This window comes from Microcebus murinus, chromosome 4 (genome assembly GCF_040939455.1).
Source record: "Microcebus murinus isolate Inina chromosome 4, M.murinus_Inina_mat1.0, whole genome shotgun sequence".
Taxonomy (NCBI): Eukaryota; Metazoa; Chordata; class Mammalia; order Primates; family Cheirogaleidae; genus Microcebus; species Microcebus murinus.
In genome coordinates, this window is record NC_134107.1 from 29,432,520 (window position 1) to 29,455,454 (window position 22,935).

Sequence of the window (22,935 nt, forward strand, 5' to 3'; positions counted from 1 at the left end):
CACCTGTAAAAGTTGTAACTCGCATTTGGTATTATGAGAATCTCATAAGAAAATATAAGTTAAAGTACTTTGTCAAATTCTGTGTTGCTAACTTATGTGAGAACGCATGAGTTATTATTATTGCACTCTATACCTGTGACTTTAGGGATTGGTCTGAAACATAGTCACTGGATTTTATAGCATCTCCTGGTCTTCTAAGTTAGTAAGTATATGAGCCCAGTGCCTCTGGTCTCTGAGGCTGGTGCCATAATTTCATGAGCTGTTCTACTTCCCAAAGCTCCTACCAAAGTCATGAGAAGCCAGACATCTCTTTCTGCACCAGAAGCCTCTTTCTCTTTAGAGCAGCTCTCAATCCTGAGCACACATCAGAATCACCTGGAGGACTTGTTAAAATGCACACTGCTGGACCCCAGCCTCAGAACTTCTGATGCAGTACACCTGGGAGGAGGACCAAGTATTTGCATTTCTAACAAATGCCCAGGTAAGGCTACTATTGCTAGTCTGGGCTCCACTTTGAGAACTGCCTTAGATGAGCATGCACCCAATTTCCTTTTCTGATTGGAGGGTCTCCTATATTTCTCAATGAGATTCCCAGGAAAATTCATGAACCAACAAGAAAAATTTCTTCCAAGTTCTTAGTATGAAATCTAGTTGTTCTTTCTTTTTTCTAAACAACTGGTTGGTTTTTAAAGCATGAAGCCAACTTGCTACATGCAGAAGAATGAATCAACCAGGATCCCTACCTCTCACCTCTCACAAAAATCCACTCAAGATGGATAACAGATTTAAACCTAAGGCATGAAACCTTAAGAATCCCAGAAGAAGAGGTTGGGAAAACCCTCTCAGACATTGGCCTAGGCAAAAAATTCTTGAAGAAGACCCCCAAAGCAATCACCACAGCAACAGAAATAAACAAATGGGACCTGATCAAATTAAAAAGCTTCTGCACAGCCTATCATTAGAGCAAATAGACAACCTACAGAATGGGAGAAAATATTTGTTCTGTACACTTCTGATAAAGGTCTCATAACAAGAATCTATCTAGAGCTCAAAAGAATTAACAAGGAAAAATCAAACTATCTCATCAAGAAATGGGCAACAGAAATGAACAGAAACTTTTCCAAAGAAGACAGAATAATGGCCAGCAAACATATTAAAAAATGCTCAACATCACTAATCATTAGAGAAATACAAGTCAAAACCACAATGAGATATCATCTAACCCCAGTGAGGTTGGCCTGTATCAAGAAATCCCAAAACAACAAATGCTGGTGAGGGTGTGGAGAGACACAAACACTCTTACACTGCTGGTGGGACTGCAAATTAGTGCAACCTGTGTGGAAAAGAATTTGGTGATATTTCGAAGAGCTAAAAATAGAAATACCATTCGACCCAGCAATAGCATTATTAGGCATCTACCCAAAAGAACATAAGACATTCTATTATAAAGACATCTGCACCCGAATGTTTATGGCTGCACAATTCACTATTGCAAGGACATGGAAACAACCCAAGTGTCCATCAATTCATGAGTGGATTATTAAAATTTGGTATATGTTTACAATGGAATATTACTAAATTCTAAGAAACAACAGCAAGCTAGCACCACTTATATTATCCTGGATTGAGCTTAAGCCCATTATCCAAAGTGAGGTGACACAAGATCAGAATAATGGGCTCCACATATACTCGCCATCAAATTGGTACTGACTGATTAACACTACGGTGCTCAAAGGGTGGTGGTGTTCAGCAGGGATTCGGGGGTTGGGGGGGTAGTCCCACATTTGAGGGATGTGGTGAGGGAGGGGAAGGGCATACCTCTAACCCTTGCTAGGGAGAGGCAAAGATATAAAATATAAACAAAATGTTAAAAAAAAAAAAAGACATTTTTCGGGTATGGGGCAGATGAGAGGGGGAGGAGGGGATGAGTATATACATACATAGTGAGTGCGATGCACACCATCTGGGGGATGGACACGCTTGAAGCTCTGACTTGAGGGGCGAGGGGAGACAAGGGCAATGTATGTAACCTTAACATTTGTACCCCCATAATATGCTGAAATAAAAAAATAAAAAGAAAAAATATATAAAACATGAAGCCACAGTGCCTGGTTTCAAATTTTGGTCTTCTCCGCTTGATATCAAAACTATACCAACTGCATGATCTGGGGCAAGTAGTCACCTGCTATGATCAATATGAGAAGGAAGAGTTAATGCACACAAAGCACTTAGAGCCTCTGCTGGCACCGGGTAAGCACATGATAAATGCTAGCTGTGAACATTATTATTCCAAAGTGTGAATCATGTAATTGGTTGTTTTATGGTTTTCACATAAAAACTGGTAGAAACTTCAACTTCAAATTAGTTATTTGCCTCCGGAAAATATATAGGACTGCACAGCAACAATTTTAGAAACAAACTTCACTCCCAACTTCATCTAACTTTTTAACTTACATTTTTGTTAGGACTTAATTACCTCACTTCATTTTATTTTGTCATAATAAATTATGATTTTATTTTTTTGAGACAAAGTCTCACTCTGTTGCCCGGGCTAGAGTGCCATGGCATCAGCCTAGCTCACTGTAACCTCAAACTCCTGGGCTCAAGCAATTCTCCTACCTCAACCTCCCAAGTACCTGGGACTACAGGTGTGTGACATCACACTTGGCTAATTTTTCTATTTTTAGTAGAGATGGGGTCTCACTCTTGCTCAGGCTGGTCTTGAACTCCTGACCTCAATGCCTCAATGCGATCCTCCTGCCTCAGCCTCCCAGAGTGCTAGGAATAAATTATGATATGATTATCTGTATGTCACTTAAACCCTTTCTTAAACAAGGTGTATCCTATGCATAAGTAAATATTTCTCCATTTATTTACGCAGCTCCTCCATGAATAATGAGGGTTTCGGGCTCAAGATCCCTATACTCCAAATTCTTCAGGAACTTGATCACTTGATTACTGTCTTACATTATTAAGCACACATTAATAACAGTAAGCTATATATGAGAACCATATATAATAATACAGTTGTTTCACACTTAACCCCTAAATCAATTTTGTATCCTTTTGATTCCTGCAATGATATAGAGTATATTCTACAAAATCAAGCTGCCATCCAACTTTTGCTACTTTTCCCTTATGAAGATATTGTTGATCTTCCAATGACAGAACACAGTCTTTAAGCAATTTTTGTAGCATTCATTCATTCATTTATTCAAAAAGCAGTTATTGAATGCCTGATACATGTCATACATTGTGCAGGGCATGGGGCATGATAGTGCTCAAGACATCCTCTGTTCTGAAGGAATTTACAATCTCATAAGCAGACCCATAAATGAGCAAATTGTAACCATACTGCAAGATGCATGTTATGAATAATAAAAGCTGGCAACATTTATTGGAGACTTGCATTATTCTGATTATTCTGTGCATTTTTATATGAACGATCTCTTTTTTATACTCGCACAGACCCAATGAGTCAGGAACTACCATTTTCCTCACTTTGTAGTTCAGAAAACTAAAGCCTGGAGGCCCCAACATCATGCTGGGAGTAAAAGGTAGAATCAGGCTTCCAGACTCAGTCACCTCCAGGGTCCACGCCCTTAATCTCTCTGTGATGCTACTTTTCTGCAATGTATCCTGAAGGAGACTTGGAGGAATAGTGTTTCCAGGGATATTTGAACCCAGTGATGCAAAAAAAGCAACTTCGGACAGAGAAAAATAATTAGTAAGAAGGGAGAAGGGCAGGACCTCTAGCAAAGCAGATTAAGTGGCAGAATTAGGTAGCATTCTGTGGCATGCAACCATGGGCTGAGGAAAGGCTGAACAAGCAGCCTGTGGTAATGACCCGTAGAGCTGGTGGAGGGGCCGCTGTAGCAAATTGCAGTACCAGCCCCCAGGAGACCAGCAGGCCCCACACAGGTAAGTAGTTTTACATAAGGTTCAAAATCAGCACTTTCCATGGACTTCATCAACAGAGCAAGGACTGTGAGACCTGAGGCCCGAAGAAGTACTTGCTTTTCACCTTCACATGTGAAAGAAGAGAATGGGTTTCGCAAACAGGCATTGTCCAAGAATTTTGTGTGTGCATGTATTCCATGCTTTCATGTTGGATATGTTACATATAGGATTTCTTAGTGATCTTCCATGTCTGGATTAGGGTCCTGTTCCAGTTACTTATTGTTACGTTAAAAAAAAAAGAAAAAAAAAGAAAGAAAGAAAGAAAAATCACTCCAAAACTTTAGTAGTATAAAACCACCACCATCTTATGGAGCTTACACTTTTGCAAGTTAGGACATCCCATCAGAGCTGGGATAATTATGGGATGGGTTGAATGGTTGGAGGTGGCTCTCAGGACAGTCAGACCCATTACATGGCAGCTGGCTTCCTCTAAAACTGCTATTCCCAACCCCCCCGGCTGTGGCCCAGTATTTATCAGTGGCCTATTAGGAAAACAGGGCCACACATCACCACCTGGGCCCCACCCTCTACCACCCACCACCACCCCACTGGTCCATGGAAAAATTGTCTTCCATGAAACCGGTCCCTGGTGCCAAAAAGGTTGGGGACCACTGCTAAAACAAGCATTCCCAGAGAAGATACTGATACCTTTTTAAAGCCTGGGCAGCATCAACTCTGCCATATTCTACTGCTCAGCATAGTCAAAATCAGCTCAGTTTCAAGTAAAGGGGACATATATACCTCCTCTTGGTGGAAGAGAGTGTCAAAGAATTTGTGGGCAAGCTTATCCCATCACAGGTCCCTTCCTACAGCCTCCAATGGTACATTGCACTTGCCTCACCATGACATTTAAACTGAGTCGTAACTGCCCTTAGTCCATATTGTGACCCCAGGGGCTAGCACAGGACGCTCATAAATATTTGTTCAAGGAGCAAAATGAATAAAAATTACAAAAGTGTGCCTTATACTTTAGCTATCCCCAAGGGCTAAGAAAGGAAAACAAGCCAACTAGGTATAGTACCTAAATGAAATTACCAAAATTTTACCAAGGGAGCTGCCACAGAAACGTGTATATGTTTATATTTATACATTTATAATAGATGCATTATGTACATAGAAAGGTGGTAGTTTTGTAGCTGTATGAGAACAGAATTGTGCTACAGTTGAATAAGTCATTGTTTGTATACTGCTTATTAGGTAAGCCCTTCAGGAGAATCATATCAGTACAAGAAGCTGAGGTCTGTTGTGGGCTGAAGTGTCATTCTCAACCCACCCCCCTCCACCAGTTCATATGTTGAAGTCCTACCCTCCAGTACAGTACGTCAGAATTGGATGCAGGGTCTTTAAAGAGGTTGGTGAGTTAAAGTGAAGTCATGAAGGTGGCCCCTAGTCCAATATGACTGGTGTCCTTGTAAGAAGAGGAGATTAGGACATGGACAGGCACAGAGGGAAGACCACGTATAGACACAGGGAGAAGAGGCCATCTATAAGCCAAGGAAAGAGGCCTCAGGAGAAACCTGCTGACACCTTGATCTCAAACTTCTAGCCTCCAGAATTGTGAGAAAATAAATTTCTATTATTGAAGACACCCTATGGTATTTGGTTATGGCAGCTCTAGCTGACTAATACAAGGTCCCAGGAAATGGACAGTAATAGCATCTTCAAACAGCATGGAACCTCACCCCATTCTCTATCGTAGGCCTTGGGGAATGAAGGGAGTTTGTGGTTCTTACCTAGAAGCACAGGAGAAGACAGCAGCCTATAGAACATGACACTAGATGGCCAAAGGAGACTAACAGAGACATCCAGACTGTCCTCACAGAGTGGACGGGACAAGACAAGGAACCACTCCACAAAACGTCCCTCAGTTCTCCATGATCGTGGCTCAAGTTATTTTATTTGTCTAATAAAGAAACAGTGAGCCTAGGATTGGAGGGTTTGAGGACACTGAGCTAAATTTGGAACAAAAATGTGTTTTTCATGTATAGGGGGAGTCCTGCCAACAACATTTGCTTCTACAAAGGAATATGTTCAAAGTTGCACCTTGGGCAGGAAAATACCAGAAAGCCAGCTGTCCCTGGCTGTGGCTCAGGGAGCCTCACTCCCCTGGCGACCGACCACCCACCAGGCTACTGCGGCAGGCAGAGAGCTCCACTCCACAGCCAAGGGGGAGGGGAAGCTGATGACGGAAAAAGGTTATTACGTTATTTTCCTGTGGCTGCTGTAGCATATTACCACACACTTTGTGGCCTAAAATTAACAGAAATTCATTTTCTCACCATGCTGGAGGCCAGAAGTCCAAAACCATTATCACTGGGCCGAAATCAAGGTGTTAGCTGGGCACTGCGCCCTCTAGAGGGACTAGGAGAGAATCTGCTCCCGGCCGGGCCTCTGTGGTCACGTGGCCTCCTCCCCTTCTGTCTCCAGGCCTAATCTGCCTCTGACCCTCTCTCTTGTAAGAACGCTTAGGTTGGCAGGTAACCCAGGATAATCCCTCCATCTCAACATCCTCAATTTTATCACATCTGCACAGACTCGTTTTCCATTTGTAACATATTTTACATACACACACACACACACATATATATATATACATTATTTTATAACATATCCCATTTGCAACCATAAGGTAACATTTAACAGGGTTCCAGGGATTAGGACCTGATATTTTAGGGGGCTATCATTCAACCTACTACAGGCATCCTCCACCTTTCCCTGCCAAACAGGATTCCCCCATCCCTGGAGCTGTTCATTCACGAAGGCCATCGTTGAGGCTGCTTGGGGATGCCCCTCTTAAGGATACACCTAACATATGTTTCTCTGTTTGCCATTGGCTGAATATTAAAATGCCAATTTTCCTAATGGTATGACTTAAAGCATACTCCAATCATGTCACATCTACATCTGTTGTCTTTTAAATAATGCTGGCAGGCTGGCTCAAGAATTCAGCTCAGTGTGGATGTTTTTCCAACATGCCAAATACACTTGGGTTTGCAAAAAGTTGCAAACTTCTTACTAATAAATACATTGGAATTCTCTCGAAAGTGCTCTAGAAATACACAGAAACTCAAGAGGAGTGAACACTCAATACTCAGAAACCTGGAGTAACAGGACGGCGTGTAATTTTTAGTGCATTAAGATGCATCAGAGTGTGCTGTGTACATTTGACTAAGGATGGAAACTATGTTATCTAGAAGCTTCTTCCCTTTATGGATCTGGGTTAGAGTTGTCCAAAAGGGGAAGTTGCAGGAGAAATGAAGAAGTCATTACTCTCAGAAGGTCACAGTGGGTAGACATGGTACAGACAGATCCAAACGTGGCTAGTGGGCTCCAGCTTCCAGTTCATCTTTCTAAGGCTGTTCCCACCAAACAAGAGCAGCCCCAAGGCAAATTCCAGAGGTAGCAACTTCTCCAGACCTCTCTATCAGCCTTTGTGCAGCCAGACACAGACAGGTCATGGGGTTTTCCTGCAAGCTAAGACCTTCCTACTTCTACAAGTTCTCTTAGATATAATGTTTAGTGATAGTTTCTCTGGTTCTCCAACTTCCCTTTCCTGACTTTCACTTCCTAAGTTCCTACCATCCATGCTGTGTAAGTTCAAATTTCTGTGGTCAACCCTTTTCCCAAAATACTTTTAGTGACTCTGTTGTCCTTCCTGAACCACAATTGATATATAGAAATCATTTTTTCCCATGCATGATAGAAACTGTAAGCCAGTGAACCTAATAGTATTGCTCAAAGTTTAGTCCAAGACCCTCCTATATCAGAAATACCTCAGGAGTCTCTTTAAAATACAAATTCCTGGGCTCCACTTCAGGCCTATGGAATCAAAATCTCTAGGGACAGGTCCCAGGAATCTGCATATTAACAAACATGTCAAGTGACACTCATGCACATACAAATGAAAACAATTATATCCTTGCTAAGATTAAAAAACTTTTGATATCATTGAAAATAGTTCAGTGTACATATACTAATAGTATATGTTAAGAAAAAATATGTTGTAGTAAAATTTTAGGTTGTACTCCTACAACATAATATAAAATATTTGATAATGCATGTTTTTGTCATTGAAGAGAAGTGCCAAATATTTGATAATGCATGTTATTGTCATTGAAGAGAAGCTCTCCAACTTTTAATAAAGAATTAAGGGACGGGGCAGTTGGAGGTGGCCATGCAAGTGCAAAAGTCTGTCTATTTCCTTATTCACGTAGCAATCACTGATCACTTGCTATGTGCTACAGACTGTGTGATCACCTGGAGAGGAACAGGATCATCTCATGTCCTCGTGGCATGAATGCTCCGGCATGGGAGATGTGAATGTGATAATAACAGCCCCTGTGTATCAGATGCTTACTAAGTAGCAATTTGCATGCATTGTTTCATTAACAACTTATAAGAGAGAGACTCTTATTATACTAATCTTCCAGGCAAAAAAGTTGATGTTTAAAGAGCATGAGCCCAAATGTCAGCTTGGACTCCTAACCTCTCTGCCATCCTACTTCCTGCAGAACAATGCAACTTGGTCATGGTTTATAGGCACCTTGGATGAGAAGACTGAAGAGTACATCGAAATAGGGGACACCATAAAGAGAGTAGGGACAAGTTAAACCCTAATGATATTTTGGAACAATTCTGAAATCTTATCCATCTCCCTTCCACAGCCAGGGCTTTGGTAGTTATGAAGCAGAATCATGTCATTGTCCTACAAATCTGCCAATAAATGCTTTATTCTTTCTGTTAATACAGATAACTCTGTTAAGACATCCTGATAATCCCCCATGCTCCTTTACAGTGCATGAAAGGTAGGCAATTTGGATATTCAGAAGCCTGGTGCTGGCCTTGACTGTAGAAGGCCTGAGACTATAGGAGTCTGGAGGTGCTTTCTGCCTTGCCTGTCATAAGTTCTACCCCCCAAAGTCTCCCCTCCCGTTAGAGGAAAGGGCCCCTCCCTGGGAGAAGGACTTCCATGATCTCTATAAACCTGAGTCCAAAGCTTAAAGCATGACCACTGCACTCTGCCCTGGAGGTTCTTGATATTGTGATAATAAAATTGCCAGTTCCTATGAAATGGCTTTTCCTTTGTATTTTGTAGCTTACTCTGGAAACTCCAGGGACAACGGGAACAATCACTAGGAATTGAGTGAGTTTCCCAATCCTGGGATCCAGTGACCCAGCCACAGTGAGGCTCCCACGGAGCTGCTTGAGGCTCCTGCACTGCCAGGCTCCCAGGAGTGTCCCCATAACCCAGAAAACGCAGCACTCCCTGGACCCTTCCAGGCTGAGCTTCTCCTCAGATTCCCCATTACCATTATAAGTACCCTTGAACCAAAGTATTTGGTACAAGATCCCCAGATTTCCTGCTGCTCTGTCAAACACCCCTAGCGTAAGTTCTCTTGCACAGTCCTGAACCCCAGCTAGTTCCAGCTTCTGAGAGCCGGGTCTTGCCCTTCTGTATAGATCTCCAAGGCTGACTGAGCCCCGGTCTTGCTTATTTGCTTGTTTTTTAATTGGTGGCATCCTACAATACCACCATCCTAGACTCATCTTCCCCATATCAAACACTGCCTAAAACATGCCGAAGGTGGACACGCCCTTCACACACGGAACCTTATCCTCACCCAGTGTGACCTTGGTAGAGGGTCCCCATAAGACCTCAGCATTTCAACAGGCCGATGTGCCCAGGCAGAACCTCTTCTTTCTCCCCTTGGTTCCTAATAATTCAACTTCACCCTTCTTTCTTTTCCATTTCATTCTTCCTTCTGTTGGAAATAAATGTATTGGTCCATATTTGACGGATGCTTGATATTTTAACATCGGATGGGGAACATTTTCATGTTGGAAGGCCACATTAATTTAGTTGTAATCAAATAAGGCCACATTCAAGAAACTTCAATTAGATATACTTAAAAACATATTAATACATTATTTGGTAAAAATCTACTATGTACTTAATAATTTCAAAAAATGAAAACTGTTCATTTTAAAGTTAACTAACCTTTTAATGGCTATGTTGTGTCTGCTTTTTGTTAGCATGCATTGGAAAGTTTAGTTGCAGCACGGAGGTCCACAGTTTCAGTTGATCCTCTAGATGGGTATCAGTCATTTGTGACCTTAAGGACATCTTGATTTGGATTAGGTGGGAGAATGTAGTAGTTGAAAGGCAAGAAAGCATTATTCAGGCAGGTTGTCAAAGGCATGGATATGCTACTGCATTTTCCCACATTTCAATTGGATCTTTCTTAGCATGAAACAATGACTTTAAAATGTCTTCTCTTGAGAGCTCAATCAATTCCATCTGTAGCTCTTTAGGTGCCTTGGTGATATCAAGTAGGTGAGGCTGAAATGCTAATTTGAGTATGATGTGATGACTCTCAAAGTCAGTGAAACTTTTATCGTATTCTCCAATTCATAGGTCTATAACACCTGTGTATTCTTCAATCATCCTCATATCATCATCTTCATATCATTCTCCTCATCAATGACCTTTGCTAACTGGGGAACATGTTCATCCAAAATTTCCTTTTGAAGAAGTATTTTGAAAAAAGATAGCATTTTTCAAAATGCTTGGATTTTTTTTGTCAATATCACATATAGACTTAGTTTTACCTCACAAAGAAATATTCAAGTTATTTTGATTTGACATGATATCACACAGAAATGCTGTATTGCTATAGAAATCTTCTTTCAGTAATTCACATCACTCATTCTGTTCTTCATAAATTTTAACTATCTGTTCTCACAGAGATAAAATTTTGGCTAACACCTCTCCCTGTGACAGCCAACTGAATACCTCATTGTTCAACTTTAGCATGTTAGGAAACTGACAATGCCATGTCGCATTTGCAGGAATATAGTTAACAATACTTATAACTTGTTGCAAAGTGTCACTCAAAATAGTGGCTTTAGCACAGAGATTTTGCCGATGCAAGATACATTGAAAAGAAATGAGAGCATCTGGATCTGTTAATACTTTTTTTATCTGTGCAGTAAACCCTCATATCTTCCCATCTTGGAAGGTGCACCATCTGTACATACACTTACTAAATTTACAAAATTCAGTCCAACTTCATGACATTTATTTTGAAAGTTGTTGAAGATATCTGTTCCCTGTGTTCTAGAGTGCCCAAAGTAAGTAACTCTTCATAGCAAACAAATCTTTTGTTCTGACTCAAATGAAGTATAAAACTTGTGCTGAGTCAGTAGTATCAATTGATTCATCCAAATTGATTGAATAATATATATTTTCCTTTTGAAGTATTACATGAAGTTGTTAAGTTGAAGGCTAATTCATGCTGCTGATCAGTTGAAAGAGGCAGTTGTTTGTACTTTGAAACATTATCGGGATATATACAGTTTGACAATGCATTCTTTCACAATTTCTATATCACTGAATGGCTTCCCTTTTTTCCCAAGTATATAAGCTACTTTATAATATACGTCAGTGGCATTATTTCCAGGTCTTATTGCTACTTGAAAGAAGTGTCTTTGTCTTTGCTTTTATCTTTTAATTTCTACAATACAAGCTTTTCTGCCTCTCCCTCTAATTTAAAATATTTGTGGTCCTTATGAGTGTTATAATGATGATGAGCATTGAATTTCTTTAATGTTGATATTGCAGAATCACAAAGCAAGCAAACCATCTTATCTTTACAAGAAACAAGATAATATTGCAATTCCCAGTCCTCATTAAAAAATCTGTTTGTTTCCTTCAGCATTCTCTTGGTCATCTTTGACATCATGGGCTGTTAAGCAAGCAGAATTAAAAAATACCATCTAGCTGTGCAACTATTCACAAATTCCACTTCAAACAGAAACACAGTGCGCCATTGTCAAAAGCTGATAACACACTGGCATTCTCGACCCTCATAAACCCTCACCAACCAGCCTGCTGCAGTAGAGGTGCCAGTCAGGTGGGGGAAGTTAGAACTAAATCATGAGCTTTGCAGCCATCAATTTAGCCCTTATGGCTTACTAATGTTCATATATTGAAGCCCTAACCTGCAATGTGGCTATATTTACAGATAGGACTTTTAAAAGGTAATTAAGTTTACCTCCTAAATGAGGTCGTAAGGGTAGGATCCTAATCTGGTGGGATTGGTGGCCATATAAGAAAAAGATTCTCTCTCTCTCTCTTTTTCTCTCTCAACTAATATTCACTGAGGACCCATTATGGGCCAGGAACTGTTCTAGGTATCAGGGATATAGAAGTGAACAAAACAGATAAACACATACATACACACACACACAACAAAACAAAACAAAACAAAAAACCCTGTTCTCATAAAATCTATATTCTATCATGGAGATACAGACCACAAATAAAGAAATAAATTAACATACTATGTCAGATGGCAATTATAGTCTATTAATAAAATGAGCATGAGTGGGCAGAGGTGAGGGATTATACAGTGTGAAAAAAGAAGGCCTTGATAATACAGTGATATTTGAACAGTGGCCTGAAAGAAGTGGGGAATGAACTAGTGGAATTTGAGGGCAGACCATCCCAGACTGAGGAGGTAGCAAGTGCAAAGGTCCTAGGTAGGATCAAGCCTGTCCCAGAAACAGCTAGGAGACCAGTTTTGTTGGAGCAGGGATGGGGAGGAGGGAAAGAGCTGAGGTCAGAGAGGACAGCTCATATGCCTTCCTGGGATGGATTCAAAGCTCTCAATTCTTGTGCTGCCAGCATTCCAAGGCCCGTGAAGCAATGTCGACATGGCAGCAGGACATATGCAAGATGAGCTTGGAGCATCTAAACATGCCAGAAAGAAAGGAAGTGCTCATGGGGAAAAAAGGGGGGGGCAGCCAGGCATAGTGGCTTACACCTATGATCCCAGTACTTTGGGAGGCTGAGGTGGGAGGATTGCTCAAGCCCAGGAATTTGAGGTTATAGTGAGCTATGATCGTGCCACTGCTCTCCAGCCTGGGTTACAGAGTGATACTCTGTCTCTCTAAAAAAAAAAAAAGCCACAATGATAGGGGTATGTCAAAGGGACATGAAAGCCAACTAAAAGCTCTCAATGGCTATTTCTGGACTACCTTGAGCAACAATATTAATTAAAAAAAATAAGTGTAGATAATTTAAACTCCTTCCTGTCTTTATGCCACACTCTGTCACCTGGGCCCCAAAGCAACTTTTCTTGGGACCAGTGTTTCTTTTGAACAGGTCTGTCAGTTGCTGACCACACTACCTTGACCAGAATTTTTTACAAGAAACAGGTCGATTTTCATTCCTCTCCTCTAAGCAGAAGAATTTAAATCAATCCAAGGAGCCCAAAGGAAACTGTTACTAAACCATCTGCTTCTTCTCCAATCTCCCTCAGTTCCTGCCCTCAGCCAAACATTCTCCTTCTTACACACACACACACACACACACACACACACACACACACACACACACACACCGATTCTGTGAACACTGAGGATACACACATATGCTTGGAGGAGAGGGTGGAGCGATCTGCACCAGCACTTTCCACACACCTCCCCATGAACAGAGCCAGGACATGAATTTTTACCAACTCCTTAATTAAATAAGAAAAAAGAATAAGGAAACCGTAGTGGGTTTTCATAAAACTAAATGTATTCCATTTAAATTTAGTTTTTAGATCTATTTTGATTAGCTGCTACAACAGATACCAAATGTCTTAGTAGGTTTGTACAATAAAGGTATATTTCTCACTGTGCTGGTAATTAAGTTATTGCCACTTTTCTGGAAATACCTTTCTATACTTGGCTCTGTGATGCTGAGGGCTGGGATTCTATGAACCACATTCTGTTTTGGTAGCTGTTTCCTGAAGATTCTACCAGCAGCTGGAGACTGCAAAGACGGAGGAGAGATAAGGAACATGCTCCTTCATGGGCTTGTTTTGCTTGTTTGTTGTTTGTGTTTTTTGTAGGGTTTCTTTTGGTTTTGTTTTGTTTTGCTCTACCTGCCAATGTCACCTAAGCACCCCTTCTTTACCTGGCAATAGTGGCTGGTTCTAAAAGCAGTGGGTTCCGCTTTCCATTTTTTTCCCGTCATTCCTAGGATAAGCCTCATTGAGCTCCCAGAGATATCAGCACCGCTGGCCAGTGTCCCCCTCCCCAGAGGTCTGAGCTTGAGCTCTGTACTTGCTCAGTTAATCCAGTGAGAACAGTCCAAGTCAACAGGTGGCCTCCCACATGGTCATTTGGGTAGGCAGGCTCCCGGGAACTACTGTCTGACTGTGGCTTTTGCTGAATGCACAGCAATCACTGCCACACAACATCCTTCCTGAACTTGGGTGTTAAAATGTCCGTTCATAAATAAAGGTAATAGTAGATGGGGGTATACATTGTTAAAATAAAAGGATATTTGCCTCCAAAATCTCACTGTTCAGTAGGCCCATGAAATCCAAAAGGCTGAGAACCACCATTCCATGCTAACACAGCTGGCCTCAAATGCGTTCTTTATACTCATCTAAACGGATGCCCTGGATCTGTTTATGCTCATTTCCGAGTTATACTCTCTTTTCTCTCAAACACAGTGATGCATAAAGCTTCTCTCCCACTATTATATGGAAAGACTTAAAATCATATGTCATCCTTGATTCCTAACATCAGGGTTATAATTGTTCTCTAGTGAACTAGCATATTTGAGGCTCCAAATGAGTATCAAAACTGGGGCAGAATGGGCCATGTTCTTTGAACTCCCTAAAAAAAATCTTCTATTAAAAAAAATAAGAATACAAAGTTTAAAATAGTTTCTAAGCTGGTTTTAATATTATACTCATTTTTAGCTTTTTTAAAACTTGCTTTCTACATAGTTGGTTAAGTTCACATATTTTCATTTGGCTCTTTTATTAATCTTTGAAAACTATGAAACATTTTCCAAAAACTTTCACTTATGTGTAAATGACTATCTAACTCATATTAGGTATAGGTCACTGAAAAGGTATAGGTTATCTGACCTTTAGGGGCAATGTGGATTATAAGACCCTCTTAGGATAGAACCCTCTTGCCTGCAAAATAAAAACAAGTTTAGCATTCAGTAGGATTCCTGTAAAAATAATAATAATAATTGAACCAGAAGCTTTCAGGGTGAATAGGCAGAACCCTTGTAATTAGTGTAGGAAGAATTTTTAAAATCCAAGTCAGGACTGTGGGAGGTAAAGAGGCATTTAATAGTCTTTCTCTCTTTATATTCATAACAACACCATTTAAAAGGAGAAACATCATGCCAGCAGGATTTTTTGTAAGATAATTATTGTTTTTCTTTTTTCTATAACTCTTGCAAATCCAGGATGAGCTAGATTGGGACTATAGCTAGAATACCTTAAGTTCCAAGTGCTTTGTAAATATCAAAACCAATGCATTAAAAACCTTCAGAAACCTAGTCCTATTTCATTTGTTCTCTCTTATTCAAAGACAGCAACATCCACCCAATCCCTGGAGCTAGAACACTTGGGATCATTCTTGGCAGCCTCTTATGTACTAATTCTGTACACATTATCTATCATTGCAAGCATGATATTGCATTGTATTTATTATTAAAACTTTTCTCTCTTTCCAGCTACTGAAACACAGGAGCCAGTCCCTAATTGTCTTTGTATCTCCAGTGCTTAGCATGGTACTAGCACAAGTAAGCACTAAGTAATGGGATGAGAACTCTTCCTCTTCCCTGACTATTTATTTTGGGTCACCAAGGCTTGACAAATTTTTCTCTAAAAGATATCTTGAATCCATGCTCTCCCTCACATTCAGACCTTTGTCAGTCTCACTTGGACTATCTGGAATCTTATATTAACTATTTAACTCCTCACTCCTCTTCCATATCAACCCTCTATACAGGTGCCAGTTACCTTTCTAAACAGTTACTCTTTTGTCTAATACCTTTAAAAAAAAAATAGCTCCCTAGTATCTTGAATAGGGTCCAAATTTCTTAGCGTGATTCTCAACACAGTCTACATGCCCAAATTCATCTCCAGAAACTTGTCCCTGTCTGTTCTAAGTTCTAGCCATTCAAATACCTGATCATTTAATCAACAAGTATTCCTTTAGGTCCTTGTAATGTATTCTTTCTCCTTCCACTTAGAATGTTTTACTTTCCTCAGAAAAATTCTACTTATCCATCAAGACCTAGATTAAGTGTCATTTCTTCTATGTATACAAATTCCCCACACAACTTAGAAAACATTGCTTAGATACTGGCCTCCTCCACTAAATCTGTGCCCATTAAGGGTAGAGACCATATCTAACTTATAAATATATTTCTGTGGCTGTTACCCAACTCAGTATCAGCATCACATCAGCATCAACAAATCTTTGTTGAGAATAATTGCCAACCAGTATCTAGGGTTGTTTGGTATTCTGAAATACTAGTTGGTATCTTCACTTCCATAAAGGCTAGACTGCAGCTTTTCAGGACTAATCCCTGGATGCATTATTTTCATATAATTTGGAAACCTTCCAGCATCTCTGCTCAGAGTTACAGGCATGAAAATATCCATTTTTTAAGGAGCTAAAGAAAGTGAATTTACTTCTTTGGGGGGAAAAAACCTATTGGCATTATAAATCTGAGACAAAGTTAACACATAGTCCTTTTTGTTGATGATAATAATTATGATAATCCTACCTTTACTACATAATTTCTAAAGCACTGCCATGTACATTGTCTTACTTGTTAACATATGAACATACCTAGATATAGTCATGCATTAGCAAGGAGTCAGCTGGAGCTAAGGAAAGGATTTTGGCATCAGAATGGCCAGAATCCCTTTCCTAGCTCCTCTTTATACTAAAAATTTAGCCCTGAAAACACCACTTAGCTTCCTTAAGCCTCCTTAAAAAAATGTTTTCTACCAGTAAAAATAGGGATAACAATAGTAAGAATAATTATTGAGTGTTTCCTATATGCAATTACTGTTCTAAGTGGCTTCCATGTAATTCATTTAACCCTAACAGAAATTGAAGTAAATACCATGAGCTGCCTTGAAGTAGGAGACAGAGTCACAGCTAGCAAGTGGTAGGGCCAGGATGGGGGCTCTTAACCACTACGGAAACCACCTCAGAGATTCTCATAAGTGTTAAATGATGTCAAGTATATGCAGCTCTCAGCGCCAAGGCTGAAAAATAGCAAATCCTTAATAAACATTGGCTATTATTATTCTCATTATTATTATATAGCAGAACAATAAAAACCATGCAGCTGAACTATAATGTAATCAAATCACCTACCTACACTAGGCACCAAAATAGAATTGTTCAATTTTCTACAGCCTCAGGAGGAAAACAAAGGGAAAAACAAATGGCAACAAAATGAGGATATAGCTATGAAGGCACCCTATGAGGAAAAGATGCTTCAGAAAATGGGTACCAGTGTTGTGGCAGGAGGCAGAGATTTTTTAGAAGGTGCCACACATCACCTGTATCTAGTTGTCCTACTCCCAGTGTGAGGACAGCTCATTTTCCTCCTTAGCAATTGGCCTGATCCTATGGAAAAGTAAAAATGGCCCTAGACCGAGCTTTTCTGTGGATGAAAGTCACAGGATAATCCTGTCTGTGTCCACATGAGAGCAAGCATGACATGGGAGAAAAACCACCCCAACCCAGCCTGGCTCAGTCTACACCCCTAGAACACCCAGAGGAGGTTCCTGCTTCAAATTCCTCTGCCTTCCATGTATTACCATTTGACCTATTTCTTTCATTCTGGACCATATGGATTCACCTTCCTCATGGTTTTACTAAAAGCAAATAACAGCAGCTGTCACTTAACATTGGAGGAGATTGATTATCTTTAATTGAAAGAACATGTGTTACTCTAGGCACACTCCATACGTCAAGCAAAGATCCCCGATGCGGGAAGCTGTCCAACAGAATTTCCTGTGATTGTATTTTATGTCTTTACTATACAATGTAATACCCACTAGCCACATGTCCATACTGAGCTTTTGAAATATACCTATCCTGAGAAACTAAATCTTTAATTTCATCTAATTTGAATAAATTTAAATAACCACCTATGGCTAGCAACTACCATATTGGACAGTGCACCTCTATAGACTATCACTTACTTCTATTAGTCATTGTGAAATGGTTACTAAGAGTTCCAGACCTGACCTCTCAAGACAACCAAAAAAATAAACTCAAAGGAGGCCAGTCCTCGGAAGGTAAGATGACCTATACAACTATAGCCCTAAACCAGATGTTTCTCAAATTTGCTTCTGGAAGAACTGGGAGGCAGACCCTCAAATTAGCTGTGGGCCACTTAATCACGATTCAGTTCAAGGACGTGAAACAACTACTTCTATCAGTCATAAGTAAAGATGGGCTGCTGACAGTTAAGCAGCAGGAAAAACTGGAATTTACTGCAACAATTGCAGCAAGTACTGAAAGAAGAAATTAAAAATCAAGTATCATCCAAAGAAAAGTACAATTTATCTCTGTTCTTTATGCCTTACAGAAACATCTTCTTAGTCATGCTTTGGGCTAGCAACTGGAGTGATGTGCTTTCCTATGAAGACGGATTTGCTAAAGCAGGAGGGAAGGTGACAAGCTTTGCAAGGCATGCGGAGAGCAAAGCCCAAGCCCTTGTGAGGATGTGTGTGTGAGCAAGGGGATGTGGAGCTTGACTCGTGAGAGCAATAGGAAGCTATTGGACGATTTGAGGTAGGGAGAAGACATGATGGGTTTAAGATTTTATAAATATGCCTGTGGCTGCCACATGAAGAAAGCTTGGAGTGAGGCCAGAGGGGTGTGAGAGTCCAGTTCCGAAGCCTTTGCCACTGTTCTGGCAAAAAGCAATAGAAGTGAGGACAATGAGAGAGCAGGAGAGCCAGAGAGCAGGGGCAGATTCAACTGATATTTAGGGCAAAACAGAAAGGGCTTCATAGTATTGGCTAAAGGGTGAGGAGGGGACAGGTAATGAGCAAGGGGTTCCTGGTTTTCACAGCTAAATGGAGGATGGAGATATTCCCTGAGATGGAGAAACCAGAAAGGATCAAATCTGGTGGGGGAGGGAGGGAGGAATGAGTTTCATTTTGGACACTTAGGATTGAAGTATCAGACAAAAACCATGAGGATGGCAAATAGACGGTTAGTTATGTGCATCCACAGTTCAAAGAAGTAGTTTAGTCTATACTGCTGATTCCATTTGTTTATCTAAAAAAAGGTAGAGTGGTAGTTTGATGGAATGTCTCACTTTTCAACCCATTAAAGCTGATGCCCAGAATTAGCATAAATACAGCAAAGAAGACTTCTCCACAATTTTGCTTTTATAGGTCACGGCTTTCTCCTCACAGAACTTTAGGCTGCCCAACCCCTCCAGAAAAGACTACAGTCACCACTTATTTTGAGAGCAAAGTAAGTGTCCATGGTCTTGTTCTCACATACCCTACTAAAAGACATCTGCCTTTGCCACACTTGCTGGCCCTTTTTCCAGCCTCTTAGGCTGGGATAGGCTTAAAATTTCAGCACTTCCTGACTTTTGAGGCCATCTGCTGGCAACTTCCTCAATCTCTAACAACATGATCCCTGAGCCCAGAGGAGGCACAACTAGCCTGGGGCCTGGGATCACACACCCAGTATCTACAGAGGCCAGGCTTGGGCCGAGCTGCTACCCAGTTTCGTCCTGTTGTCATTCAGGAATACCTGGTATTGTTGGAGTTTACGATGTGAGGGGTTAATTTTGTTTTTTTTTTATTTCGGCATATTATGGGGGTACAGATTTTAAGATTTCAATAAATGCCCTTTTCCCCCCTCCCCCCACAAGTCTGAGTCTTCGGCATGACCATCCCCCAGATGGTGCACATCTCACTATTATGTATGTATATACCCGCCCCCCTCTCCCCTCCCACCTGCCCAATACCCTATTACTGTAGTACCTATGTGTCCACTTAGGTGTTGCTCAGTTAATATCAGTTTGCTGGTGAGTATATGTGGTGCTTGTTTTTCTATTTTGGGGATACTTCACTTAGTAGTATGGGTTCCAGCTCTAACCAGGAAAATATAAGATGTGCTATATCACCATTGTTTCTTAGAGCTGAATAGTACTCCATGGTATACATATACCACATTTTATTAATCCATTCTTGGATTGATGGACACTTGGGCTGTTTCCACAGCCTTGCAATTATGAATTGTGCTGCTATAAACATTCGAGTGCAGGTATCTTTTTTGTAGAGTGTCATTGGATCTTTTGGGTAGATGCCCAGCAATGGGATTGCTGGATCAAATGGTAGATTCACTTGTATCGCTTTAAGGTATCTCCATATTGCTTTCCACAGAGGTTGAACTAGTTTGCACTCCCACCAGCAGTGTAGGAGTGTTCCCCTCTCTCCGCATCCATGCCAGCATCTATTGTTTGGAGACTTTTTGATAAAGGCCATTCTCACTGGAGTTAAGTGATACCTCATTGTGGTTTTGATTTGCATTTCCCTGATGATTAGAGATGTTGAGCATTTTTTCATATGTTTGTTGGCCATTCTTCTGTCTTCTTTAGAAACGTTTCTGTTCAAGTCCTTTGCCCACTTTTTAATAGGGTTATTTGATTTTTTTCTTGCTGATTTTTGTGAGTTCTAAGTATATTCTAGTTATCAGCCCCTTATCAGATGTGTAGAATGCAAAAATTTTCTCCCATTCTGTAGGCTGTCTGTTTATTTTCATGACTGTTTCTTTGGCTGTGCAGAAGCTTTAAAAAAAAAAAATTGAAATCTCTCTACTTTTAAAAGTTTAGCTTAGAGGTTTTTCTTTGTTTTGTGTTGGGTTTTGGGGGGTCCTATTTGTTTGTTTTTAAAGAAAACCTCCTGAGCCAAACAAAACCTCTCATAGACCCCACTTGTACCAGGGACCATCAATTTGTGACTGTTGGTCTCATGGGTGACACATGTACAACATTCATCTATTCATTCATCCTTAATTGATACCCCTTCCTACCAAATCTGAATACATTCTCAGAATCCATCTCAACACAATCCTCCCAGGAGATAATATTCCAAATATTCGGAGTTGCATGTAAGTTGAGATTTACCTGCCATGTCTGTTCTCATGGTAACCAATGCTACTTCTTTGCAGCAACATAAGAATATCACAAAATGTCCCAGATGAAGTCCTCCTTTCCTCCTTTCAAGAAAAATTTTCCTTGGGGCACACACACAAATGACAGAATCCTTCCAGTTAGCTGCTTCTATTGGCACTGAGTCTATAAACTATTCCTATTTCCTTTGCACCTTTTCTCTGCTCAGTGACCTTTTAAATGCCACTGTACTTCAGTTAAATCAACATTTTTTCCTTTTTCTATTCACTCTTGGCCTTCACTTCTCCTCTCATCTTTTTTAAAAATCTCAACAGCATTTCCCCTAAATACTTCATCCTGATTAAAACTAAGACCTGGACACTTTTCTTTACATAATTCTGTAATGTGACAATAATTGATGAAAATGCCTTTTCACACACTGACCTCAGAACTCAAGGGCAGTGGAAAGACTCTGCAAGCTCCTGTACCTCCTGCAAAGTGACTCACTTTGTTTTCACTTGACTTTAAATGAATTGAAGAAAGAGCTCTCATTCATTCCAATTAGCAAAACTACGATCATTTTCCCATGTAAAATTAAAGCTTTAGCAGGCACCTTTCCTTGGGAAGATATGAAGCCGAACACTTTTAATTTAAGCCAAACAAGAGCATTAAGAAGATGTATTCCTGTAGAGCTGTCTCCTTCAGGGGCCTTGAATGCCAAGTATTGGCTTTTTAGCCGAAGTAAAAGATCTTTTTGCCGTTGTCTTTATGGATAACCATTAGGAAAAGAACCGGCAGTAACTCCATTATCGAGTTTTCTTCAGTGGAGGCAGAGGGAGGAGGAGTTATAGTCTCATGTCTTGGACAGCAGCTGTATCCGTTTTCTCAGGCTATCCTAACAAAAGACCACAGACTGGGGGACTTAAACAATAGAAGGTTATTTTCTCACCATTCCGGAGGCTAGAATTCTGAGGTCCAGGTGTGGGCAGGGTTGGTTTCCTCTGAGGCTTCTCTCCTGGCCTTGTAGATGGACATCTTCCCCCTGCGTCTTCACAAGGTCTTCCTTCTGCCTATGTCTGTGTCCGAATCTCCTCTTCTCGTAAACTCACCAGTCAAATAGGATTAGAGCCCACCCTAATGACCTCACTTTTATCACCTCTTTAAAGACCCTATCTTCAAATACTATAACATTCTGAGGTACTAGGAGTTAGGACTTCAACATATAAATGTTTGAGAGAACACAATTCAACACGTAACAGCAGCCTTGTGGATCTATCGGAGCAGAGTATTAGTGTTAGGGAAAAGTAACAGAAACTAATTCATGCTGGTGAAAAAAGTAATAATAATCATAAATAAAAGAAAGAGAAGAAAATACTTTAAGGAAGGTATGCAGTCCTGCCTCAGGAAGGGACAGAAACAAGAACTGAAAAACTTTTAAGATATATTTTCTCCCCCCACTGCTTCCTCTGCAAATAAGCTTGCTGTCCCTCCACAGAGATGACATTTTCCTCATCTCATAGGCTAGAAAACAGTCCCCAGACTTCCAGGCCTACATAGGACAGGTCCTCTTTATCCAGGCTGACTGGGAAAACTTCAGTCCCAATTTCCAGAGGACAGAATCTGATTGTCCCAACCTGGGGCAGGTATTCACCCTGGTCCAATCAGTTACAACCATGGCAATTGTGGTCACCTATTTTAAGTACAGCTGTTTGGGGCTCACCCCTTTGAACTGGGATGATTCACATGGAAAAAGGGGGTGGAGATACATGATTACTGGCCTGTGAATAGGCTAGATGCACTAAAACTTGTCACCATGTGGATAAGTATTTTTTTCCTGCATGCCTCAACTCTTTTTTGTCAGACCTCAGCACCTGTTTCTTCTGCTAACTAGCCTAGCTAGATATTTCTCCTCTTGAAGCATAGACAATAGGTAACTATAGCAACTGGTTGTACAGGTAATTGCTATAAAACATTGCCCAGAGGTTAGAAAGCCATGGAGACAC